This window comes from Eleutherodactylus coqui, chromosome 3 (assembly GCF_035609145.1).
Source record: "Eleutherodactylus coqui strain aEleCoq1 chromosome 3, aEleCoq1.hap1, whole genome shotgun sequence".
Lineage (NCBI taxonomy): Eukaryota > Metazoa > Chordata > Amphibia > Anura > Eleutherodactylidae > Eleutherodactylus > Eleutherodactylus coqui.
The window spans coordinates 296,606,083-296,620,409 of NC_089839.1; the positions used below are offsets into that span (position 1 = coordinate 296,606,083).

Genomic DNA, 14,327 nt, shown 5'->3' on the forward strand with positions numbered 1-14,327 from the left:
ATTTGGATAGCCTCTCTGGGTATGCCAGTCCCGTCATTCCAAGTATTTTTATGAGATCTATATTTTTTTTAGGATAGAAAATTGAAAACCTAAGGGCTTATTCAGAGGCATAACTTGAAGCTTCTGGGCGCCGGTACAATATCTGTAACAGGGCTCCCAAGAAATAATGCTTTATTCATAGTACGGGGCTCCCTATATGGAGAAGAGAGGCCTGATGGGCCCCCTAAGGCTTCCGGGGCTCAGGTGCAACTGGATAACTGCATCCCATATAGTTACGCTTCATGAGTGACGTACACGTCCTTATTTGTCTATGTTTGCAGCTTACTGCACACTGACCCTTTACAGTAAGTGGGTGTTACGTCCGACTCAGACGTCCCACAGGATGATTATATGTATATACACTCTAGTGCAAATGCGTATATAACACAAAAGTATTGTAAAGAAACACAAAATGGGGAGATGGCGGAAACTGACCGTAAACCCATTGGAATGGGAGAACCTTACCTAATAGCTGAGACCTTGCCCTGATGAGGGCGACCCCATGACAAGAACCTGTGGCAACCCTGACTGTCTCTAGATGGTGAGATGACGTATAACAATGTCAGCAGAGGACAGGCAAAATTATGTAAACACCCCAGATGTATAATAACATAAAAAGTAGACTTATCTTAGTTACAATGCAGGTCAGGACACAGACCTGCCCACAGGATCAGAAAAGCCAACGGACTGAAAGTATAACGGGCGTCCTCAAAAAGGAGGAGCCAGAATAAAGGCACTGACACCAATTGGCTGGGGCACCACCTACCAACCAACTGACCAAGAAGTATCCATGTGAGGATCACATGGACTGGGGCTGACTCCATGACTTCACCCCGATCCTCTGTTTTGAACGGCGGGCCATGAAAATGAGGCTACATAGACATGCATGTTTTTTTCCATCGAACGATGGTTGGTGTAAAAAAAAAATCACAGTATGTCTTATTTCAGTCCGTTTTTTCTGACAAGTCACCTGTATAGGTCAACAGGTGCACACGCAAAAAAAAAACAACAGAGTGCCATGGATGACATCTGTGTACACGCCACTTTTCACAGATAGATGCTAGAAAAAAAATCGGGCCTCCTGCGTAAAAAAATTGACACACAAACTGCATGAAATACAAAATAGATGCAACATAAACACTCCTGTGAATTCAGCCTTAAGCTGGGTTCACATGGGACAGATTTGTCGTGAAAATCTTGCGGCTTAGCCGCAGCTGCAAAGCCGCGAGATTTCCGCGGAAGAGCCTCAGCTTCAAAACCCGCAGCATTTCACCGCGAGTTTTGGAGTAGTTCAGCCGCCAGCATTCTGTTGCGGCTTTCTCTCCCCATAGAGAGGAGTGAGGCCGCAATGGAAAAAAAAAAAATTGACATGTTACGGCTGTCAATTCCGCGCAGCATCACCGGTTCCGCCCAGCTTTGCCGCAGCGGATTGGCCGCTGTGTGTGGACGAGATTTTTGCAAAATCTCGTCCACATGGGTGGCTAATCCCAGGATTAGGAGCCACGGGTGAATTTACCGCACAAAAATACCATACGGAATATCCGCGGTAAATCCGTCCTGTGTGAACGCAGCCTTAGAGCTGATAACTAGTTGGAGATGATAGCTGAGGACAGATAGATAAGGTTTTGTCTCCTGTTAGGCATTAGGACAATGCTGTGATTTCCTGCTGGGAACGAGGCATAAAGACCTGCTCAATATCATGTGTGGCCACAGAGTCAGTTTTGGAATGTTGTTTGCTTTTTCTGGATACTTTCTGTGTCTCTATGTAAAAGGCTCAATCTGTTGCCTTAAAGGGGTCATTCCAGAATAGAAATGGTGGCCATATGGCAACGGCAGTTAGGATAAAGCTGTGCCAATTGGGGTGCCTTATATGGGACAACCATATTCCATATAATTGCCCAATCAAGCGAATGTAAGCGATAATTATTCCACGTAAACATGTCCACCAACCGGGTGAGGATCTATAATTTGCTCACTAGTCGCTAGTGTCTTTGATTCAGCTCACCTAAAAGTAGTAGCTGGTTGATTAATTATCATCTGGTGTAAACAGGTAATCCTTTGTATTTCAATGACTAGTCAATAAACCTTGCAGCAAGGCGCGCACGTCAGCGAACCTGAACTATCTGAAAATGCACATGAACATCAGTCGTTCATTCACTAACAACGTGCTGCATCGACTATTTCAGGCGACTTTTCAAGCGTTAGTTGTCCCATGTAAACCCACCGTCTCCTATCGGCTCCACTTGACTTTTCTTTAGGTAGGTAGATGGTTGACCATTGGCTATAGTAGGCCTAGCAAGAAAGCCAAGCAGATACAAAGAAGATGAAGAGGCACGGCAGTTTTCTAGTGCCGCTGTCTCTAGGGCATAGCTCGGGTCAGAGCTGTCAAGTACCCTCTCAGGAACCACTTACAACTATGAAGTTTTATTATAATCACCACCATTAATTTCTGAGATAAGTACGTATGCTTCTGTAGAGGCTTCCCTGCTGGGAGTAGCCTCAGCCCAGTTCTCTGATCGACTTAGCGCAAGGGAGACAGCAGGACTCTGCTTAAAGGGTGGTAGTGGCAACACAGGCACATGGAACCGCTGGCAAAGACCATATTGCAGGGATTGCCGGTCACTTTATATCTTTACTGCATTGTAGGACGAAAGGAAGGCATCAGTCTTGCTCCAACATTACAATTAACGCACCAAAAACAGTCTTTTACGGAAACAGGCACAATTGATATTTGCTCTCTTCTGAGTGCCGAGTTTCGGGCAGAGAACTTCTCTTGATCAACTGTACTTTGGAGCTGGTCAGTAGGCCTTCTGGTTACTCTACCAAAGGCCAATGCTTTCCTTTCTGGAGACTAACTCTGCAACTACAGGCCTCATGTGGAACAACTTTTTGAGCCCCTATGCTAGCTCATCGTTTCTCCTCACTCCACCCCAACTCACGTCTAAATACTCTCCGTATCTTTTTCCTCCTGCTTCATTCGCACTGGGCCATAGTCTCTCATCGGACTTTCATGTTTTTCCACCCAGCACCATGTGGCACAGTAGCTAAAAACAACACTGCTAACAAATGTACAAAGGCATACTACAAAAGCCCATTGGGTCCTTATTAAGCTTTGGGTGGATTAATGCCTTTCTTCAGGCATATGGTCTGCAGTGGAGGATCTGGTGGTTGTATATCCTGATCCTCTTCTCCTGAGGAAGAACATAGGTATACTAAGAGGATCTAAGTCAGAAGGATCAATTCTGGTCATACACTAGTATATGGTGGTAGGGCTGTCATCTACCTTGTGTGCTATATAGGCGTAACACCTGTTAGACCCAACTGACTTGACATTGTAAGCTGATTCTTCTGAACTGCCACCAATGTCTATACTGAGCAACCAAGTTGAAGGATCTTCTTGACCAAGGTATGTTTGCACTATAAGCGACCAAAATGATATGATAATATGAGGCATTTGGCCAAGCCAAGACCAACAACCCTGAAATGTCTCCTTCATTTGTTACATGATCTGCATAGATGTGAATGACCAAAGAGACTGTAAACAATGTATCCATTATCAGTTCCTCTTACCATGAACAATAGCATCGAAAGCTCCGTGAGGAGCCGATGGAGAAGATTCCTTCTCCCAGAGTCCTTCATGATTCACCCATTCCTTCACAGCGACATAAATGATGTGTCTGTCATGGTAAATCCTGACTCTTACAGCTAATATCACTATTTAAAGGCAGCATTAGCTGTGTCGGCTGCCACTGAATCCTTCGCGTTGGAGAAAGCCAGGCGATTTACATTAGCATTAACTCCGCTAATGTAATGTGACTCCGAGTTAATTCAATGTATGAATATTAGTTCTATCAGCCATTCATTGCCTCAAGCTTTCACATTAATGACAGTAAAAACTATTGCAGAAAGTCCAAATGTCCAATTTGCTTAGTGCCTTGTCTATGAGTTTGCCACAAACACAAAGCGATATTTCTAGAAGCAGCAAAATTTGCCCAACTTTCTGGAAGGAGCTTATAAAAAGGAAGAATAAAAAAAAATGCCTGAAGTGAGGGAATAAAAAGCATAGAGTTAAGCATAACGGGAAGCAGATTTGAAATGGACCTGTCGCTATCTTTCTTCTACGAAGTAAACATGGAAGACTGCACAGTGTAAGAACAATGTTGGGGGTAGTCAACCCTTGTGTTACGACTTGCAGCCACAGCCAACATCTTACCCCACCTCTCCACATTGGCTGCCATGGCGCGCTTGTTCTCCATCTCTACAGCAGGCATTCGGCTCCAGCCTTCTGCTTGTCCCTCTCTGCTGCCTGAAGGGTGGACGGACACACTTGCAGTCTTGAAGGGCCATCAGGCACCTTCCTATTTTGTCCCCTGCCACTTATGGAGCACCTCTTCTGGTTATATCAGGCACTTTCACCCTTAGCAAGATGCTTCCTTTCCCATAAGGAAGATGCCTGAGCTTTTGGTCCAACTTGAGATGCTATTCGCTTATGCTGGCTTCCTGGTTTCCGACGATGGCTCTACCTAACTCCACTTCTGACCTCAGCTTGTTTTATTGACCATTCTGCACCGTACCGGACCTGCACTGTCTGCCCTGACCTCTGGCTTATCCCTTGTATCGAAGTTACGCCATCTTCATTGACCCGCAACTCTCTGACTACACCTCTGTTCACGCACTCCAGTACTTCACCTGGGTCTATTGTTGCATTATCTGCCACATAACTGGGACCAATTTCAGTGCAACAGCATGGCGATCCCGCAGTAAAGCCCAGATCCTAACTGGTAGGGTGAAAAGGTGAAGACCAGGGTTCCTCGGGTGTCATCTCTGGGTTTGGCCCAAAATCAAAGCAGTGTGTGGCACAGCGGGTCCTCATCCGCTGATCCTGACACCTTGCCTTTTTACTACTTTCTCCAGAGGAGAAGCCCCTAAATCTTTCCTTCTAGCCATTTAGTGTATTATATTACACCAACAGAAAATTAATATCATTACTCCCATGACCACCTTAAAGGGGGTGTCTGGATTAAACATCCTATTTTCTTAATATACAACTAGGGTGTAGAGGATTTGTTGATAACGCTTTTCTATATGTACTCGTATATTAAGGCATATGGGCATCAGATAGGGAGGTCCCATGTACTGTGCACCTTCGATGGTAATGAACCTGGGCAGACACTGGACAGCAGAACTGGATAGCAGTTATCTTTTATGGTTAGTAATGATGTCTTCCAGTACTCAGATTCCCGCAGGACTTACAGTCATGGTGATTGAATATATAAAGCATTTATCAACACTAATAGGTTGCACAAAAATAGGAACTTGCCCATGTATCACAGGAATACAGTGGTGATGGCATTCAGATGAGAGCACAAATCGATGACGGTGATGGTAATTCAGATAATAGAGCAGATGATTGATGGAAACAGAAATAGCAACTTGATAGCACAAAAGTCTAAATTTAGCTCTCCCTTAGCCTCTCTATCATCTATACTTGACACTGACCCTAACACCAGACACCACTGTCCCTGAGTAACCTTAAGATATAGCTAATGGAAATCCTATCTGAAACACTGTCCTTAACAAGCAATGAGAGGGCACTAAGACACAGAGACCAAGCTGAGCAGAGCTGAACTAGGATGCAAGACAAGACAGTTACAAACAGGGAAAAGGCAAACAAGCTATTAAAAAAACACAACAGCAAACTATACTAACCAGATATAAAGTTCAGCTAGCAATGATACTAGAAGTTAAGGAGTAATGGATTTAAATGCACATAGCTTACACTAAAACCAGCAACACACTGCAGAAGAAAAGTATTTTGAAAGAGGCTAACCAATGAAGAACTCATCTGCAAACGAGGCTGGGCTGCAGCATTGTGGTCATCTTACCCACTGTAAAGGATCAGCTACCCCAACAATAGGCTAGAAGACAGGAGATGATAGTGGAGGAAAAGTGAACACTTGCTGTAGAGTTCCCTTACACATTACAGCTGGTCACAGGTATTCCTAGAGGAAGGATACTCTATGAGCTGCTTACCAAATGGGATTTGAATGACAATTACCTCTTTAGGTACTTTAAATGTAGGAATCTAAAGCACAAAGTATTGTCTAATGCTAAAGAGTCCTTACATTTAGAAACTCTATAGATTACCCACAATGTGTGACCTCACACAGGGAAGTAAGTAAGAACAAGAGGTTATAATCCAGCCGTTAGTTGTTCCGTTAGAGCCGCCACGTCCTCATTTATGGAACGCACTTCTACGCTAAAGATGTTTAGTGCCTCAGCCACCTGTCTAATCACTGTCTGAATGACCCAACATAACACTCTATAAAGCTCTTAGGCATCTGGTCTTCTCCTTCCAGCCTTCAGACCCATTTCATATATTTGGATAATTTGCGACAACAATCAACGCATCTCATTCAGGACTTAATTATGCAAATATAAGTAATTGAATCCTGAGGGCACAAAATTAAAGGGATTGTACCAAGATTGACTTTTATCACCTTTCTATAGGATAAATGATAAAAGTCTGAGACCCCCACCAATCCCCAAAAACGAGGGTCCCATGCGCCCCCACCTTTTCACCTTACTGTGGGCTCACTGCACCCACCTGCAGTGATGTGGAGATTGAATGTAGTGGTGGTCATACATGAACGGCGCCACTCTATTCATTTCAATGGGGCTGATCGAAATATGGGAATGGCCAAGTGCAAGCATTCTTCTATCGCCATCTGTCCCATTGAAAATGAATTGAGCGGCACTGAGCATGCGCGATTGCCGCTCAATTCAATCTCCCCCTGCAGAGCATAAATTGAACCTGAAGGGACGGACAGAGAACCCACGTTTTTGGGATCCGTAGGGACCTCAGCAGTGAGGCCACCACCGGTCAGACTTTTATCACCTATTCTCTGCATAGGTGATCAAAGTCCATCGTAGTACAATACCTTTAAAGTTTATCTATCTCTAGAAACGTTTCATATATTTTTTCACATATCTTATTATGTGAAGTAGTCTCAGCTCTTCCAACATCCATGTTGATGATCAAAAAGCTCCTCCAGAGTAATAAAGTATATAGTATATGAAGTACAATATACAATACAGAGTTGCACTACATAGCTTAGCCCAATCTTAGTTTTCCTCCAACATAACATGAACAAGGGCAGACCCAGGGAGAAATCAGAGAGGAGGAAACATGTAAAAAGGGTTGCAGGAGGGGAGGAAGTAAAATTTTTACGATTGCTACTGACAATTGCATATAAAGTGTAATTATGTTATAAGAACAAGATCAGCACATCATTTCATCACTGTCTTTCTAGTTCTGATGGATATATTCTTCGTCGTAGGCGGCAGTATTACAGTAGTTATATTCTTGTACATAGGGGGCAGTATTATAGTAGTTATATTCTTGTACATAGGGGCAGTATTATAGTAGTTATATTCTTGTACATAGCAGGCAGTATTATAGTAGTTATATTCTTGTACATAGGGGGCAGTATTATAGTAGTTATATTCTTGTACATAGTGATCAGTATTATAGTAGTTATATTCTTGTACATAGGGGGCAGTATTATAGTAGTTATATTCTTGTACATAGGGGCAGTATTATAGTAGTTATATTCTTGTACATAGGGGGGCAGTATTATAGCAGTTATATTCTTGTACATAGGGGACAGTATTATAGTAGTTATATTCTTGTACATAGGAGGCAGTGTTATAGTAGTTATATTCTTGTACATAGGGGGCAGTATTATAGTAGTTATATTCTTGTACATAGGGAGCAGTATTATAGTAGTTATATTCTTGTACATAGGAGCGGTATTATAGTAGTTATATTCTTGTACATAGGGGGCAGTATTATAGTAGTTATATTCTTGTACATAGAGGGCAGTATTATAGTTGCTATATTCTTGTGCATAGGAGGCAGTATTATACTAGTTATATTCTTGTACATAGGAGGCAGTATTATAGTAGTTATATTCTTGTACATAGGAGGCAGTATTATAGTAGTTATATTCTGGCACATAGGAGCAGTATTACAGTAGTTATATACTTTTACATAGGGGGCAGTATTATAGTAGTTATATTCTTGTACATAGGGGGGCAGTATTATAGTAGCTATATTCTTGTACATAGGGGCAGTATTATAGTAATTATATTCTTGTACATAGGGGGCAGTATTATAGTAGTTATATTCTTGTACATAGGAGCAGTATTATAGTAGTTATATTCTTGTACATAGGGGCAGCATTATAGTAGTTATATTCTTGTACATAGGAGGCAGTATTATAGTAGTTATATTCTTGTCCATAGGAGCAGTATTATAGTAGTTATATTCTTGTACATAGGGGGCAGTATTATAGTAGTTACATTCTTGTACATAGGGGGCAGTATTATAGCAGTTATATTCTTGTACATAGGGGGCAGTATTATAGTAGTTATATTCTTGTACATAGGAGCAATATTATAGTGTTACATTTTTGTATATAGGAGCAGTATTATAGTAGTTATATACTTGTACATAGGGGACAGTATTAGGGTGCCTACCCATTTGCGATTTTTTTTCCTTGGCGTTTTGCGTTTTTTCTGAAGAGCAATTAGGATAGAATGTGTTCTTGTCCACTGCGGGTTTTTTTTCGGTCCGTTGCCATTTTTAACATAGGAACTGTCAGTTGCATATATGTCCTTATTTTTCTCTTAATGCAACCATGAATGTCAATGGAAATTAACAGAAAAGGCGCGAAAAAGCCGCGAAAATGCTGCGGAAAACGCGCCAAAAATATTCTTGTACATAGGAGCAATATTATAGTAGTTACATTTTTGTATATAGGAGCAGTATTATAGTAGTTATATACTTGTACATAGGGGTAGTATTATAGTAGTTATATTCTTGTCCATAGGAGGCAGTATTTTAGTAGTCATATTCTTGTACATAGGAGGCAGTATTATAGTAGTTATATTCTTGTACATAGGGGGCAGTATTATAGTAGTTATATTCTTGTACATAGGGGGCAGTATTATAGTAGGTATATTCTTGTACATAGGAGGTAGTATTATACTAGTTATATTCTTTTACATAGGAGGCAGTATTATAGTAGTTATATTCTTGTACATAGAGGGCAGTATTATAGTAGCTATATTCTTGTACATAGGGAGCAGTATTATAGTAGTTATATTCTTGTACATAGGAGCGGTATTATAGTAGTTATATTCTTGTACATAGGGGGCAGTATTATAGTAGTTATATTCTTGTACATAGGAGGCAGTATTATAGTAGTTATATTCTTGTACATAGGGGGCAGTATTATACTAGTTATATTCTTGTACATGGGGCAGTAATATAGTACTTATATTCTTGTACATAGGGGGCAGTATTATAGTAGTTATATTCTTGTCCATAGGAGCAGTATTATAGTAGTTATATTCTTGTACATATGGGGCAGTATTATAGTAGTTATATTATTGTACATAGTGGGCAGTATTATAGTAGTTATATTCTTGTACATAGGAGTAGTGTTATAGTAGTTATATCCTTGTACATAGGAGCAGTATTATAGTAGTTATATTCTTGTACATAGGGGCAGTATTATAGTAGTTATATTCTTGTACAGAGGGGACAGTATTATAGTAGTTATATTCTTGTCCATAGGAGCAGTATTATAGTCGTTATATTCTTGTACATAGAGGGCAGTATTATAGTTGCTATATTCTTGTGCATAGGAGGCAGTATTATACTAGTTATATTCTTGTACATAGGAGGCAGTATTATAGTAGTTATATTCTTGTACATAGGAGGCAGTATTATAGTAGTTATATTCTGGCACATAGGAGCAGTATTACAGTAGTTATATACTTTTACATAGGGGGCAGTATTATAGTAGTTATATTCTTGTACATAGGGGGGCAGTATTATAGTAGCTATATTCTTGTACATAGGGGCAGTATTATAGTAATTATATTCTTGTACATAGGGGGCAGTATTATAGTAGTTATATTCTTGTACATAGGAGCAGTATTATAGTAGTTATATTCTTGTACATAGGGGCAGCATTATAGTAGTTATATTCTTGTACATAGGAGGCAGTATTATAGTAGTTATATTCTTGTCCATAGGAGCAGTATTATAGTAGTTATATTCTTGTACATAGGGGGCAGTATTATAGTAGTTACATTCTTGTACATAGGGGGCAGTATTATAGCAGTTATATTCTTGTACATAGGGGGCAGTATTATAGTAGTTATATTCTTGTACATAGGAGCAATATTATAGTGTTACATTTTTGTATATAGGAGCAGTATTATAGTAGTTATATACTTGTACATAGGGGACAGTATTAGGGTGCCTACCCATTTGCGATTTTTTTTCCTTGGCGTTTTGCGTTTTTTCTGAAGAGCAATTAGGATAGAATGTGTTCTTGTCCACTGCGGGTTTTTTTTCGGTCCGTTGCCATTTTTAACATAGGAACTGTCAGTTGCATATATGTCCTTATTTTTCTCTTAATGCAACCATGAATGTCAATGGAAATTAACAGAAAAGGCGCGAAAAAGCCGCGAAAATGCTGCGGAAAACGCGCCAAAAATATTCTTGTACATAGGAGCAATATTATAGTAGTTACATTTTTGTATATAGGAGCAGTATTATAGTAGTTATATACTTGTACATAGGGGTAGTATTATAGTAGTTATATTCTTGTCCATAGGAGGCAGTATTTTAGTAGTCATATTCTTGTACATAGGAGGCAGTATTCTAGTAGTTATATTCTTGTACATAGGGGGCAGTATTATAGTAGTTATATTCTTGTACATAGAAGCAGTATTATAGTAGTTATATTCTTGTACATAGGGGGCAGTATTATAGTAGTTATATTCTTGTACATAGGAGCAGTATTATAGTAGTTATATTCTTGTACATAGGGGGCAGTATTATAGTAGTTATATTCTTGTACATAGGGGGCAGTATTATAGTAGTTATATTCTTGTACATAGAAGCAGTATTATAGTAGTTATATTCTTGTACATAGGGGGCAGTATTATAGTAGTTATATTCTTGTACATAGGAGCAGTATTATAGTAGTTATATTCTTGTACATAGGGGGCAGTATTATAGTAGTTATATTCTTGTACATAGGGGGCAGTATTATAGTAGTTATATTCTTGTACATAGGGGGCAGTATTATAGTAGTTATATTCTTGTACATAGGAGCAGTATTATAGTAGTTATATTCTTGTACATAGGGGGCAGTATTATAGTAGTTATATTCTTGTACATAGGGGGCACTATTATAGTAGTTATATTCTTTTACATAGGAGGCAGTATTATAGTAGTTATATTCTTGTATATAGGGGGCAGTATTGTAGTAGTTACATTCTTGTACATAGCGAGCAGTATTATGATAGTTATATTCTTGTACATAGGGGGCAGTATTATAGTAGTTACATTCTTGTGCATAGGAGGCAGTATTATAGTAGTTATATTCTTGTACATAGGGGGCAGTATTATAGTAGTTATATTCTTGTACATAGGGGGCAGTATTATGGTAGTTATATTCTTGTACATAGGAGGCAGTATTATAGTAGTTATATTCCTGTACATAGGGGGCAGTATTATAGTAGTTATATTCTTGTACGTAAGGAGCAGTATTTTAGTAGTCATATTCTTGTACATAGGAGGCAGTATTATAGTAGTTATATTCTTGTACATAGGAGCAGTATTATAGTAGTTATATTCTTGTACATAGGAGGCAGTATTATAGTAGGTATATTCTTGTACATAGGAGCATTATTATAGTCATAATATTTCTGTACATAGGCAGCAGCATTCTAGTCGTATACATGCGGATTAGTGTTATCGTACATATATTCCTGTCTACAGGGAAGGTGACATTAGTCTCAGCAATCAGATCTTTGCAGGTTAAAATGAACGTAATATCTTAAAATTGTGCTGAATGGTGCAATGGATGATTTAAAGTTTCTAATTCTTTTCTCTCATCCGTCCTTCAAGCCCCCTAATCCTGTACATCTTATGCGGTGACAGATCACTTCATCTCCCCACCCAGCTGTGTAAAATGGACTTTAGGGTCTCTAAAAACGTGTGATAAAATGACTTATGGGATCTCAGTCCATCTAATTACCCTTTATTCCAAATGTACAATTCATCTTTTATTGCTCTTACAACCGAATCCTCATTTTACGAGGTTGAGGAAGTAGCGGAACATAATTTTTCATTTTATTATCTGTCTTAAGCTGAGAATTTTCTAACCTGCGGTGATTTAAAGTTCCTTGAAAGAAACAGCATTGATAACTTTCCCTAAAAATGGATCTGGTTATTAATTCTTGTGCTGTCTTAGGAACTTTTTGTTTTAGTCAGGGAGTTTTTGTGATGCCATAATATCTTGAAATATCTGATGAAAAACAGATGTGGGTGATTAATTTGCTCAGGTGCCTATAGAATACGGTATATACCCTTCTACTGCATATATAGGAACTTTATTAACTGCAATACATTTTTATAGAATGAATGAATGGCATGCAGTATGTGCAAGATATGTCATTAATAATAGTAGCGGTCCTACCTATTGGCAGTATGGGGCTCCCATGTACCCCAATTTTAGGAAGCTGGGAGAAGTTCCCCCAGCCTTCTCCTCCTATTTGCTACTGGTCACTCTGGGGAGAATTTTTTAAAGTGGTATTCTCATGAAGGCAACACTTGATCTGCTGTTATTGAGGGAAGCTGCAGGAACCCACACATGCTGCTGCAGGGAAAAGTCACATGGCATGTAAGCCATTGGAATGAATAGTTCTTTGTGTAATACATGTAGGCGCATTGACCACCAAAGTAGGCGACACTCTTAAATGGCAGCTCTATTCTGTGTCCCATACAAATAGTTTCAAAGCAGCAGATCCCTTTTATGATGTCCATGCAGTGTTGGCCTCAAGTTTTTTTAGCATCCCCCCCATCATAAAAAATTATGTTGATTTTATATTGCACTGATACACAGTCTGCCTGTAATATGCATGTGCAAGATAGCAGCATACGCACACCAGACAGCTCAGTGAATAGATACTGCCCTAGAACCAAGCTTATAACAAATAAGCACTAGAACCAACCTCATAACAATTAAGCACCAGAACCAAGCTCATAATATAAATAAGCTCCAGAACCAAGCTTATAACATAAATAAGCACCAGAACCAAGCTCACTACATAGATACAATCCAAAAAAATTTAACTAATTACATGAATACAGCACCACAGCTAATCTCATAATATAAATACAGCACCAGAGCCAAGCTCAGTGCATAAGTATTATACCAGATCCAAGCCAAAAACATAAATACACTACTTGAACCAAGCTCATACCATAAATGCAGCACAAGAATCAAGCTCAGTATATAGATACAATACCAGAACCAAGCTCAGAACATAGATACAATACTAGAACCAAGCTCAAAACATAAACACAGTACCAGAACCAAGCTCATAACATAATTACAGCACCAGAACCAAGCTCAGTACATAGATATAATACCAGAACCAAGCTCAGTACATAGATACAATATTAGAACCAAGCTCAAAACATAAATACAGTTCCAGAATCAAGCTCATAACATAAATATAGTAGCAGAACTGAGCAGTACTGTTGCCTGGGCACTAATGATTTGAGAGTGGTGCCTCGGAATATCAGAAAGGTGGGAAAAAAGAAAGGAGGAGAATGACTGATTTAGCTTCAGAAGATGCTATCATATGGAGGAAGGGGATCATCTGGCTTTGCGGACCTGAGGGGTACAATCCCTCCCAAATACCATCCACTGGTGCCTCCCCTACAAGCTGGTGGTGCCTGGATCATATGTAGCTAATGCCGGCCGTGTGTCCATGTATCCTATGGTAGATGTAGCAGATTTTGACTTGTCTGTGGTAACTTTCTGTAACTAGTTATCTTATCTTAAGCCATTGAAAAACTATTGTCTTAAGGCCCTCTTACACACAAAGATGATCACTCAAAAGATAGCTTTTGAGCAATCATTTTGCAGAAACTACTAATTGGTAATAATGGCTAGTAGTAGCTTATTAATGCATGTGAGTCGCCGGGAGCTATACTCAGAGAACTGCGGGTGGTCTGTTGTCTGTATACATTCACTTTGTTCTGCTGTGGTGCTGACAGCTGAGACAATGTTATCAGCGCTCCCCGCAGAGAACACAGTGTGAAGTCCCTGCTATCAGCTCTTGTGCTGAAGAATGGATTTTAAGCTGAACATAAAATCATTGTTCGGCAGAAAAGTGAAAGATGGGCACGT

The 14,327-nt window shown here is 39.7% G+C and overlaps 1 protein-coding gene across 3 annotated transcripts in view; it reads left to right on the forward strand.

The window, feature by feature from the left end:
• The window catches only part of DAB1 (DAB adaptor protein 1), a 721,580-nt gene that overhangs the window by 361,686 nt on the left and 345,567 nt on the right, over positions 1-14,327 (forward strand). The window lies entirely within an intron of this gene.